At 41.3% G+C, this 12,684-nt stretch overlaps 1 protein-coding gene across 1 annotated transcript in view; it reads right to left on the bottom strand.

Annotated features, from left to right (window-relative positions):
- Positions 1–4,480: 4,480 nt before the first annotated feature.
- FOXN2 (forkhead box N2) overlaps positions 4,481–12,684 on the bottom strand; it is a 96,076-nt gene continuing 87,872 nt past the window's right edge. The window contains exon 7 of the transcript XR_008417844.1: positions 4,481–4,607. The gene's annotated coding sequence lies outside the window, so the exon portion shown is untranslated. The remainder of the gene's footprint in view (positions 4,608–12,684) is intronic.

Below are 12,684 nucleotides of genomic sequence, written 5' to 3'. Positions count from 1 at the left end.
CTGGAAAAGAGGCTCCTGGCCAGGTGTACCATGGAGAGGGGCCAGGACCCAGGCTGTGGCCATTGGAGAGCCATTAATGGGGTTTTAGCAGAGAAGTATGTGATTAGGTTCATAATGTGGAGAAGCTGGAGGCAATGAGACCAGCCAGGAAGCTGTATCACTGGTCTAGGAGACACATCAAGAGTCTCATTGGGACAGTGGTGGTGAGGCTAGAGAGAAGAGGAAGAGGTGAGTCTAAGGGTCATGGCGGGTCATGGCACCGGTTCCAAGGCCAGCCTTGCAGCTGGATCATGGAACACAGCAGACACACTGTCCATGTTTTTTTCAATAACTAATCATCCAATTGATGGGAGTCTTGTCCTTACAGACCTCTTCCCATCCCCCTATTTATCTCCCAATGTGAAATGTCTTTCCCAGAGGACAAATACATTTATTATATAGAAATATGGTTCAAATCCTCATGCCAATGTGAAGGTCCTGGAAGTGTTCTTACTTCTCAGTCTAGGGGGGGTGTTTGCATGGGTGTACCCATGGAAAGGTTCTTCAAGTTGCACAGCACGCACTAGTGTACCTCACTGGATGTATGTACATACCTACCGACTGGCCATATTGATTCACTTTACCATGTAAATGACAGAGCACAGAGCTCTTCCTTAGTCCAAGCCCTCATTTCTAGGTAGAGGAAGAGGCCTGAAGAAAAAGGAGAGGCGAATAGACAGAAAACAACAACCTGTAAACTTTACCCACCAGTTTGCTGTTGAAAATCCACGTGGCTGGGGGTTATCTGTAACATCCAACCTTTTAACTTAAGTAACACCTTAAAGTGTACGTGATGGGAGTAGGAGGAACCCCATGTTGGTGGCTGGCCAACACAAGACTCACAAATTTGTCTCTTACCAAAGCAATGCAGACCATCCCAAGACACCATGTTTTATAACACCATATACCTCTGTCATCAGCCACCTGGTCCTTCTCTCCCAGAGGAAGCTGACTTTTTTTTGTCCTTTAAATTGCTTCTGATCTCATGAGTGGCTTCTCTTCTCCCCCAAGGCCAGAGCACATGTGCACCTCTTCACAAATCCTTTCTTCACTTTAGCACAGACCCATAGACTGTTCCAAATGGATCATGAAGTCCAAACTCCAACTACCCTGCAAAATCCAGTTGTCATTCAAATGCAATCTTGGATTGTTGTTCACACTTATGAAGTTTGTGTCCCAAGTTAGCCTGGAAGTGTGAGTTCAGGAGCTGACCTAGCCAGGGCTGGACTCTCAGGGGCACTCGGGGATATTTACTCATCTCACATAATGGCCACACCTCAAAGGCAAAAAATAGAAGACTACCTGTTGTGCTCACACTCTGAAGAGAGTATCCATCCATCTCTACCAGTCGGACTGTCTATAAAAGAATCAGAAGAGTGTCTGTGTCAGTGTGTGTGCACGTGCATGCACGTGCATGCATGTGTGCCTGTTTATAGCTGTATTCTGTTTTTGAGGGTATAAACATATTAATAAGTATCATTTATTATGCCTATTGGTGCCTATTGGGCACCAATAATTTGATACTCTTATTGAGCCATCACAACAGCCTGGTGAGGAAAATGTTATTACGGATTCTCTGATGAACAAATCTGTTACAGGTTAGTCATGGGAATAACATGAAACTTTCTGATTCATTTTCTCTTTGTAGCTATTTGATGATTTTTGCAGTGAGGCCATATTATTTTTTACACTTTACCACTTTTATGGGATTACAGTGTGTATAATTCAGACTAAATTATGTGTGATGACCAAGCTTAATAAAAATACTAATGCATTTCTGAATTTAAACATTTTTAATGAATGGTAATAATATTCATGAATAGCTCTAGGTCAAATGATTTCACTGAAAGAAAATGCTTACTTATACTTTAAATATGAGAAAGAAATTTTGAACAAAAAGCAAAATAATAAAAATAATAATGTCTGTTACAAATGGGTATCCGAGGTGCTTTGGTAAGTTGTCTGCAAATTTCCCTTAAGAATACATATTATTAAATGCCTCATTTGCTATAATGATACTCAGGGAAGTGAAGAGACTCACCCAAGGTAACTCAAGCTCAGTGTCTTGACTGTCTTTGTCTACCACTTATGGGAAAGAAAAAGTCAGGCAAGAAATGCAGCTGTCTCTGTCTTCAATGTGGGAGTGAACTGGGGCCTGGCTCCTTGCTATTCAGGTTGGAAATCCCCAGGAAACAGTCATCCTAAACCAGCACTAAGCCAGGAGCAAAATGAGGACAAATCTTGTGAAAGGAAATGCTGTTCTAGAGTTCACACTGGCCAGTGTTGCTGACCGACCCTCCCTCCCTTTCTGAACCTACGCACATTTCACAACAAAGGGTTTTCTAAGAATGAAGATTCCAAAAAGTAGCTAGAAAAGAGGAATGAGAGTCACGGGATGGTCATCAGGTGAATACCTCACTTACCACATCCTCAGAACTGATGACACCTTCACCAGTGTTTGCTTTCTGTTGTCCTGGCAGCAGCCCTCTCTAACCAGTCCCTATCCTGGGCACTTCTGAAAAAAGACTGGTCAAGGGCTAGGTCAGGAGGTTTGACCAAGATATCTCCCAGACTGAAGTAAAATTAGGTTGAGATATCTGGGGAGAAGGTAAAGATAAGAACCGCACCTCCCCGCCCCCCGCCAAGGATTGTTCATATTTGTGTCACACCCCTCCTACTCCTGCGGGTGGGTGAGTGGAGGGTGTGGAGGAAGCAGGCACAGCCCCAGGAACAATTCTACCCACGAAAGGAGGCATTCAAGCTGCATCTGTGGATTGGATGGGACTGAGTGACAGGATTTTAAGGGGGATTTTTATTTCCTCAGTTGTTTCACAGATGAGGAAACAGACACAGAGAGGTTAAATTCCTTGCCCAGAGTCAAAAAGCAGCCTAATCACTGAGCCCAGTCCTACAGCTCCTGACTGTCATCTGCTCCAGCGATCTTCCCAGGAAGATCCCATTCACCCTCTGGTTTGCACAGGGCTCTCTGTCCCCCAGCTTTGCCTGGGCCAAGCTCCACAGGAGACACTGCCGCTTTGTGTCGCCCTCCTTGGCACAAGATGAAATCAGGTGGTCCCTATTCTTCCTGTTCCACTCTGCCAAATCCAACCGCACACACTTCCTGTGCACAAAGCCAGCTCGCCAATTATCTGCTCCAGTTAAGGAGTGTGAGATGTAGTTAATTCAGTCACTCCAGAGCAGTGACCACGGCCAACAGTGGGCTGCCCATGCTGGCTGCAGGTCCCCTCAGTGGTCCTGGCCGTGCTGTTTCCCCTGGCACTCTTCCCCTACCCCCAGATGGCCACTGTGCTTTCTTTACCTCTCCTCTCTCTCCTCTCTGAGTCCTTGGAGTTCTAGAACTGTATCTTGCTCTCCCTCCCTTTCTGTCAACAGAGAATTCTGTCCTAATTCTGTGTCCTCTGATAAACTAATGTGTACAGAGTTGTTGGTGGTGGATCATGGATTAACACTCAACTCTCTCAGAGATAATTGGCTCTCAAATGGCAATGTTGCATGATACATCTTCTGCACTTATGCCTAAAGCCAGGCTTGTCACAGACAAATGTAAAACACATGCCTGTTTCGCTTGACGTGCAGACCCCAAACACTCAGCTCTCTACTGCCGGTCCTTTCTGCTTCTTCACGCTAAAGCAAAGAAGGCAGATGGAGGCTGAGTGTGTAGGAGTCTCATCAGTGAGGACAACAAGCACTGTCAAGACCAGTTCCCTCCTCCCCACTTATTGGAACGCACTTTATGATCCTGATGTGAAATGTATAGATACTATGACCTTCTCAAAAGTAAAATTGGCATAATGCCTTGACTGGAATGGTTCAAAGGGAAATAAAAAGGAGGTTATTTGTAATAAATTAATATGTATTTCAGCATGGAAATGCTTGGGCCCAACTACTTTAGAAGATAAAACAAAGGAGTCAGTGCTGTAATTATTCGTACATTCACCATGAATGGGACAACTATAAACTTAGATCAATATCATGTGTTACATTGCATGCAATGAGTGTTGCTATTCGTGATGTAATTTTGCAAATAGTGAACAAATCTTTGTAAAGTTCAAAAAACCAGTACAAAACTCTTATTTTACTTGGCAGTTGCATTCCTGGAAAATTGGGCATGTCAGAAACCATGCAAAAAATACATTTTATTTATTTGTAAAATATAATTATGTTTAAGATGCAGGTAATTATAAACATTTTATTGTTGTTGTTTTAAATCTACATGAATACCTGGGACAAGACATGTCAGGCTCTTGTCTACTAAATACAAGTAGTGCCATTTATTGTGACAATAAAAAATATATCCCCAAATTTCCAAAACGCTCCTATGGGGTACTACTGTGCCCTTCACCCCATAGAAAGTCATTCCACTGACAATTACCTTTGGCCTCTAGTGAAGAGTCCTCAAGTGACAGTATTGGGGTTCGCTTCTCTCTAAAGTAAAATAAATTTGGAAGCAGGCAGTCTTGGGCTGGTCTGTTCAAGTCTCCTACCCTTTCTGTTTTAACATCCTCAAGCAAAATGGCTGCTGGAGCTCCAGTTATTGTGTCTGTGATCTGGGTATGAAGAAGAAAGAAGGGAGGAAGTCAGGAAGATGGATAAGTCTCCTTTAGGAATGTTGCTAGAAGTCCCACCCAGCAACTCCCTTTATATCTCACTGGCTACCCTTGTCCTCAAAGCAGGCCTGGAAATGTAGTTTTTTAGCTAGGTGCTTTGCTGTCTCAAATAATATCGGGTTCTACAGTAGAAAGCAGGAGTGAATAAACATTGGGTAGGCAGCCAGCCATTTCTACCATATTGCTTTACCCATTGACAGTATCCAGGGAACCTACCAAATGCACATTCAACACACAGGTCCTAGGAGAGGTATTCAACCTTTTGATTTGTTTGGCTCAAGGTCTCAAGCTTTTAATGGCTTCAGTTTTTGTTTGCTATTTCACACAAGGGAGCAGAGTGAAGCTTCATTATGATGATCAGTTCTGACTAGACCCTAGTACTGAACAAATCTGGGGACAGCAGATCAATCTGAGAAAGGGCTCAGAACCTAAAATCTGCCTGAGCTTCTAGTATGAGAGCTCAAGATGACAGTGGTTTGGTGTCTCACATTTGATATTAGTTATTCAAGTATATGTGTGTAAGTTTGTTTTCCAAAGTTTGTGCCAATCCCTCTAGAATTTTCCTAGAAGAGTTTTGTTCAGTCTCACAAATATGTACTGCATCTACTGCCTTTCTCCTGCTGTAAGCCAGGGATGCAAGATGAAGTCAACAAACATTCTTCCCAGGAGAGCTTATAGTCCAGGCACGGGGGACGGTGGGAGGGGACGGGAGGGTGGCAGAGCCAGGCCACTGCACTCCAAAGTGGTCAGTGCAGTGCCATACTTAGTAGGTGCTCAATAAATAGTTGTATTTTGACTTGTAATTCTTCACTGTGATGCTTGGAGACGAATCTGTTCTCTTCCAAGCTGAGGCTTCCTGGGCTGAGGAGTTACTCACCACGCTTCTATTGGCAAATGTTCTGTTTTTCCTTCCATTTCACTCAGTCAACTATGCCCTAGAATAAGTTCCTGAAATATGTTTTTATTTTCAACCTTGAAGAAACTCTTCTTGTGTTGAAGCCACGCCAAAACTCTTGGAACTGGGAAATATCCAGAGATATGCAAAGATTAAAAAAAAAAAAATCTCTGTACTTGGAAATTCCTAGTTCTTTCTTAGCCTCAAAATCCCTCCAGAGGGCAATTTGGCAACAATTTTCAAGGTTTTAATGAAACATTTATACCCTTTGACCCTGTAATTCCTCTTCTAAGAATTTATACCAAGAAAATAAGTAAGGATCTACACAAAGATACAAAACCAAGGATATTTGTGAGAGGCTAGTTTATAACCATGAAAGACTGGAAAATACCTAGATAGGGTCGTTTCCAATGTTTTCTAACCAATAATAAAAGATCGGTAACTATAGTACATTCCATGCAACAACACTGCAGACACTTGAAATAATTCATTTAGCAATTATGTATTGATTATTTGCTATGTGCCAGGCACTGTTGTAAATAGAAGGATACATTAGTGAATAAACAGACAATGCAGATCTCACAGTCTGGTAATTGTATTTATTGATGTGAAAATATATTTAGGATACCATTAAATGAAAAAAGGAAGGTTAAAAAATCACTATTATTAATAATAATAGATAACACATTAATGCATTTATTATGTACTAGGAGCTCTACATGTATTAGTCATTTTATTTATATAAGAACCCAATATGATCCACTGATTATTTAAAAATGATTTTTAGGGGTACCTGGGTGGCTCAGTCAATTAAGCGTCCAACTCTTGATTTTAGCTCAGGTCATGATCTCATGGGTTTGTGGGTTTGAGCCCCATGCTGACAGAGCCTGCTTAGAATTCTCTCCCTCTGCCCCTCACCCACTTGCACTTGTGCACTCTATCTCTCACAATAAGTAAATAAATATACTTAAAAAATAATTTTCATGTTCATTACTATTTTGTTGAACAACATGGGCACAAGTGCAATAATAAAGCAACTGTGTTCTTTCTCCCACATTTACTTCAAACCCGCTTTCTGGATTTGTCCTTTTGTGGCCCATGGATGAAATTTCATGGAGGTCTCAAAGTTTTTCTGGGTCCTTTCAGTCAGTTGGGCAGTCTTACTTCAGTAATTAAAGCATCCAGTGCAATCTGAACTTCTCTCCAGTTGAAGGGAAACTTCTCCAGGCAGAGCTGCTGTGAGCTTGGAATTCTGGAAGGGTTAGTCGTTGTGTCTTCCTTCTCATAGCCGCTCCTCTTCCCTTTGCCTTCCACCCCTCCAAGGCTGAGCCCGTGGGATGGGACTGCAGAAAGGGCAGTCCTCAATGGCAGGCACAGTCCTGGACCAACACTGGCTCCTGTGGGTGTGCCACATGCACCTTTGCAGCCTCTTTCTCTGGCAGGTGCTTTTGCAGGCTGTTCCCAAGATTCTTTGTGGAGCATGCCACCTCTCTCGCAGCTGGAAGCTTCCAGTTCTTCCCTCAGCCCATGTGGTCTGGCCATGCTAACTTTCTCCTTTGGGCCCTTTTCCCTCCCACTCAGGAGTCCCGTGGTGTTGTTCCCTTTTAAAACAACCCAGGCCAGCTCCCTCCTCACATTCCATGGCCCCTGGTGATGCTCACATATCTTTGCCTGCTACTGAGGAAGGGCAGTCCTTTCTCCTTTCTGTTGGGCAGACTTAGGCTTAGCTACAAACTATAATCTCTTACCTATGGGCATCTCTTGGTAAAAGGCAGATACCAGTCCCTAAACTCTAAGAGGCACACATCTAGCTCTCTGAGTTCTCTGAGTGGGTCTCCAGAAGGGTCTTTCACTTGGCTTGGGATGAAGGGATGCACTCCTCTCCCCCTGGGAGGGGTGGCATGGGACCCAGGCCACCAACAAGGCTCTCCATGGAATTTTCTCTCACTGCAGTTCAGCCCTCACTGCTACAAGCTAGTAGGGTGATTGCTCAATCTGGCAGAACCTGCTTCATAATCTCTCTGCCTACCCTGTATCAGTTGAATAGGAGTCACAGCATCTCAGTTAGGATATTTGGGATATGTGGTCCTTGGGTGTCTATTGTTACCAGCTTTTAGGGCTTCAGCCAAAAGTAAGTACAAAGAGCCCCATTTTAACATCTTGTTACATTCATACATGTGTGCACATGTCTGAAGGTTTCACTTCAAAATGGTATCAGTTATCTTCAGATATTTCCTCTTTTGCTTATCTATACTTCTTCTGTACCTTCATTGAACATGTAAAACTATCTTAAAAGGAAAATATTTTCCACATGCAAAACATACACACACACCAAAAAACCCTAGAAATAGATAACACGCTCTTCACAAAAATTAATTCAAAATGGGCCACAGGCCCAAATGTAAAACACAAAGCTGTAAAACTCCTAGAAGAAAACACAGGAGAAAACCTGGATGGCCTCGGGTACAGTGATGACTTTTAGATACAACCCCATGAGTGCTCGCTTCGGCAGCACATATACTAAAATTAGATACAACCCCATGAAAGAAATCATTAACAAGCTGGACTTCATTAAAATTAACACCTTCTGTTCTGCAAAAGACAGTGTCAAAAAGAATGAGAAGACAAGCTACAGACAGGGAGAAAATAGGCAAACGATACATCTGATAAAGGATTGTTATCCAAAATATACAGAAAACTCCAGCCAAGATGGCAGAACAGCATGGAAGTTTTTTTTTTGTTTTTGTTTTTGTTTTTTTTTTTTTTTGCCTCTCTGGTCTCTGAAATGCAGCCAGATCCACACTAAACCATCTTGCACACCGAGAAAACTGATTTGAGGATTAACACCACAATCTGCACAACCTGAACCACAGAACTCATCAGGTACATGGCACAGAGAGGGGAAGTGGGGGAGAGAGAAGCCATGGAGGGCAGGGAGCTGTTTTTGTATGTGGAGAGAAGATGGAGACAAGGGGTTAGTACGGGAAAAACACCCCCCGCCAAAAAAAAAAAAAAAAAAAAAAAAGCAGCTGGAGAGAAAGTGGAAAAGTGGAAACAGACGCAGGAACTGAACAAAAAAGGGAGAAAGGAGAAAGGAAAGGGTTTAAATTCCATTAAGACTCTATAAACAGGGGGAGCACAGAGTCTGAAACTCTGCAGCTCGATACCTGGTGGTTCTCTGGTGGGAAGGGTGAATCCCCAAGAGCAGAGATTGAGGTCTGAGGGATCCAAGGGCCACACGGGGAGAGGCATTTCCCTGCTGGGAGTACATTTGGTGGAGGCTGTGCAGCCATCCCATAGGCAAAGGTCCCAGCAGACCCTGGAGAACAACCACATTCACTGGTGCTGGGACAAGGACGTGAAGAGGGAAGCCTGGTGCCGGATGCATGTTGTGCTTTTCCATAAACCCTGAAATGCTGCTGGTACAAGATTGCGTGAACTTTTTCTGGGGCGGGCTGGCACCCAGCTGCTGTCTCTGGGCATCAACAGCAGCACAGTCTGGTGAACTGTTCTTGGCACTGGGCCAGCACCTGGCCATTGCTCAGCAAGACCCTCCCCAAGAGGGTCCGAATGGGTCAAAGACATAGTCCCTCAGAAGTGAGGGGTTGGGAAACACAGCCACATCTGAGATAAAACTCAGGAGGAAGGTGCCGCCTAATGGCTTGGTCACAGACAGTGTAGAAGTGGGGAGTGGATGGAAGCTGGAGACAAAGGAGGGGTGCTTGATTGCCAGTCGTTGAGAGCAGAGTTCTGATACTAGAGACTGGGTAGCTGGGTGATGCCATTTACACTCGTCCCACACACGTGCATACATGCCTACATGTGCCACAGCAATCCACCCCAGTAAGCTAAGCAGCACCATCTAGTGGAGAACAGAGTGTTACACTAGACTCTGCCCAACTGTGCCAGTAACACTCTTGACAAACACAAGTCTCTCCACCTGCTTAGTTTACAGACTAAAATGCTTCATAGTTTGACTTCTATGGGAAACCAGATGTAATTTCAATCATACTTCATTCTGTTTTCTGGCCTTTTTATCCAATTTTTCTTCTTTTTTTTCTTTTCTTATTCTTGAATGCAGAAAGAAAAAAATCTATTTTTATTTTCCATTTTTATTAAAAAGATTTTTCTTTAATTTTTTCTACTCTATTTTTTCTTTTTTGTAAATTTCTAAAATCCTATTTTACTTTCATCATTTCATTTTATTCTATTTTATTGTATTCATTTTTTTAAATTTTCAAATGTTTTCCCTTTTTTTTCTTTTTCTTTTCTTATCTTTCCCTTTTTTCTCTAATCTGTCAAGCTTCTTTCAACAACCACACCAAAACACACCTAGGATCTAGTATATTTTATTTTATTTCCTTGTGTTGTTTTTAATTTTTTAATTAAAAAAATTTTTTTTACTTTATTAATTCCTTTTCTTCCTCTAAAAGGATGAAACAAAGGAATTTTCCCCAAAAGAGAGAACAGGAGGAAATGACAGCCAGGGACTTAATCAACACAGATATAAGCTAGATCTCTGAACCAGAATTTAGAATTACGATAATAAGAATCACAGCTGGGGTTGAAAATAGATTAGAATCCCTTTTTGTGGAGATAAAAGAAGTAAAACCTAGTCTGGATGAAATAAAAAATGCTATAACTGAGCTGCAATCTTGAATGGATGCCATAGCAGCAAGGATGCATAAGGCAGAGCAGCGAATCAGTGATATAGAGGACAAACTTAGGTGGAATAATGAAGCAGAAAAAAAGAAGGAGACTAAGGCAAAAGAGCATGAAATAAATATCAGAGAACTCAGTGACTCATTAAAAAGGAATAACATCAGAATCATAGGGGTCCCAGAAGATGAAGAGAGAGAAAAAGGGGTAGAAAATTTATATGAAGAAATTATAGCAGAAAACTTTCATAACCTGGAGAAAGACACAGACATCAAACTCTAGGAAGCACAGAGGACTCCCATTAGATTCAACAAAAACCAACAATCGGCAAGGCATATCATAGTCAAATTCACAAAATACTCAGGCAAGGAAAGAATCATGAAAGCAGCAAGGGAAAAAAAGTCCTTAACCTATAAGGGAAGACAGATCAGGTTTGCAGCAGACCTATCTACAGAAACTTGTCAGGTCAGAAAAAAGCAAAGGATATATTCAATGTGCTGAATCAGAAAACTATGCAGCCAAGAATTCTTTATCCAGCAAGGCTGTCATTCAAAATAGAAGGAGCGATAAAAAGTTTCCCAGACAAACAAAAATTAAAGGACTTCATGAGCACTAGACAAGCCCTGCAAGAAATTATAAGGGGGACTCTCTGAGGGGAGAAAAGATGGAAAAAAAAACCCAAAAACCTAAAAAGACTAAGCGCAACAAAGACTAGAAAGGACCAGAGAACACCAGTAGAAACTCCAACTCTACAGGCAACATAATGGCAATAAGTTCATATCTTTCAGTACTCACTCTAAACGTCAATGGTCTAAACACTCTAATCAAAAGACATAAGGTAACAGAATGGATAAGAAAATGCTGTTTACAAGAGACCCATTTTAGACCTAAAGACACCTTCAGATTGAAAATAAGGGGATAGAGAACCATCTGTCAAGCTAATGGTTGCCAAAAGAAAGCCGGAGTAGCCACACTTATAACAAACAATCTAGATTTTAAAATAAAGACTGTAACAAGAGATGAAGAAGGGCATTATATCATAATTAAAGGGCCTATCCACGAAGAAGACCTAACAATTAAAGACACTTATGATCCAACGTGGTACACCCAAATATATAAATCAATTAATGACAAACATAAAGAAAGTCATTGATAACAATACCATAATAGTAGGGGACTACAACACACCACTTACAACAATGGACAGATCATCTAATCAAAAAATCAACAAGGAAACAATGGCTTTGAATGACATACTGGACCGAATGGACTTAACAGATATATTCAGAACATTTCATCCTAAAGCAGCAGTATACACGTTCTTCTCGAGTGCACATGGAACATTCTCCAGAATAGATCACATACTGGGACACAAATCAGCCATCAACAACTACAAAAAGATCGAGATCATACTGTGCATATTTTCAGACCACAACACTATGAAACTCCAAGTCAACCACAAGAAAAAATTCGGAAAGATAACAAATACTTGGAGACTAAAGAACATCCCACTAAAGAATGAATGGGCTAACCAAAAAGTCAAAGAGGAAATTAAAAAGTACATGGAAGCCAATAAAAATGATAACACCACAGCCCAAAACCTTTGGGATGCACCAAAGATGGTCATAAGAGGGAAGTATATAGAAATCCAGGCCTTCCTAAAGAAGGAAGAAAGGTCTCAGATACACAACTTAATCTTACACCTCAAAGAACTAGAAAAAAGAACAGCAAATAAAACCCAAAACTAGCAGAAGACAGGAAATAATAAAGATTAGAGCAAAAATCAATGCTATCAAAACTAAACAAACAGTAGAACAGATCAATGAAACTAGAAGCTTGTTCTTTGAAAGAATTAGCAAAACTGATAAACCTGTAGCCAGTTTGATCAAAAGAAAAAGGAAAGGACCCAAATAAATAAAATCAATAATGAAAGAGGAGAGATCACAACCAACTCAGCAAAAATAATAGAACATTATGAGCAATTATACACCAATAAAATGGGCAATCTGGAAGAAATGGACAAATTCCTAGAAACCTATGAACTATCAAAACTGAAACAATAAGAAATAGAAAATTTGAACAGACCCATAACCAGTAAAGAAATTGAATTAGTATCAAAAAATCTCCCCAAAACAAGAGCCCAGGACCAGATGGCATTACAGGGGAATTCTACCAAACATTTAAAACAGAGTTAACACCTATTCTCTTGAAGCTGTTCCAAAAAATAGAAATGGAAGGAAAACTTCCAAACTCTTTCTATGAAGCCAGCATTACTTTGCTTCCAAAACCAAAGACCCCACTAAAAAGAACTATAGACCAATTTCCCTGATGAACATACATGCAAAAATCCTCAACAAGATACTAGCCAACTGGATTCAACAGTACATTAAAAAAATTATTCACCACTGCCTAGTGGGATTTATATCTGGGATGCAGGGCTGGTTCAATATACACAAAACAATT

Source organism: Panthera pardus, unplaced genomic scaffold (genome assembly GCF_024362965.1).
Source record: "Panthera pardus isolate Hobbes unplaced genomic scaffold, ASM2436296v1 HiC_scaffold_25, whole genome shotgun sequence".
Taxonomy (NCBI): domain Eukaryota; kingdom Metazoa; phylum Chordata; class Mammalia; order Carnivora; family Felidae; genus Panthera; species Panthera pardus.
This window is presented reverse-complemented; position numbering and strand designations above follow the sequence as displayed.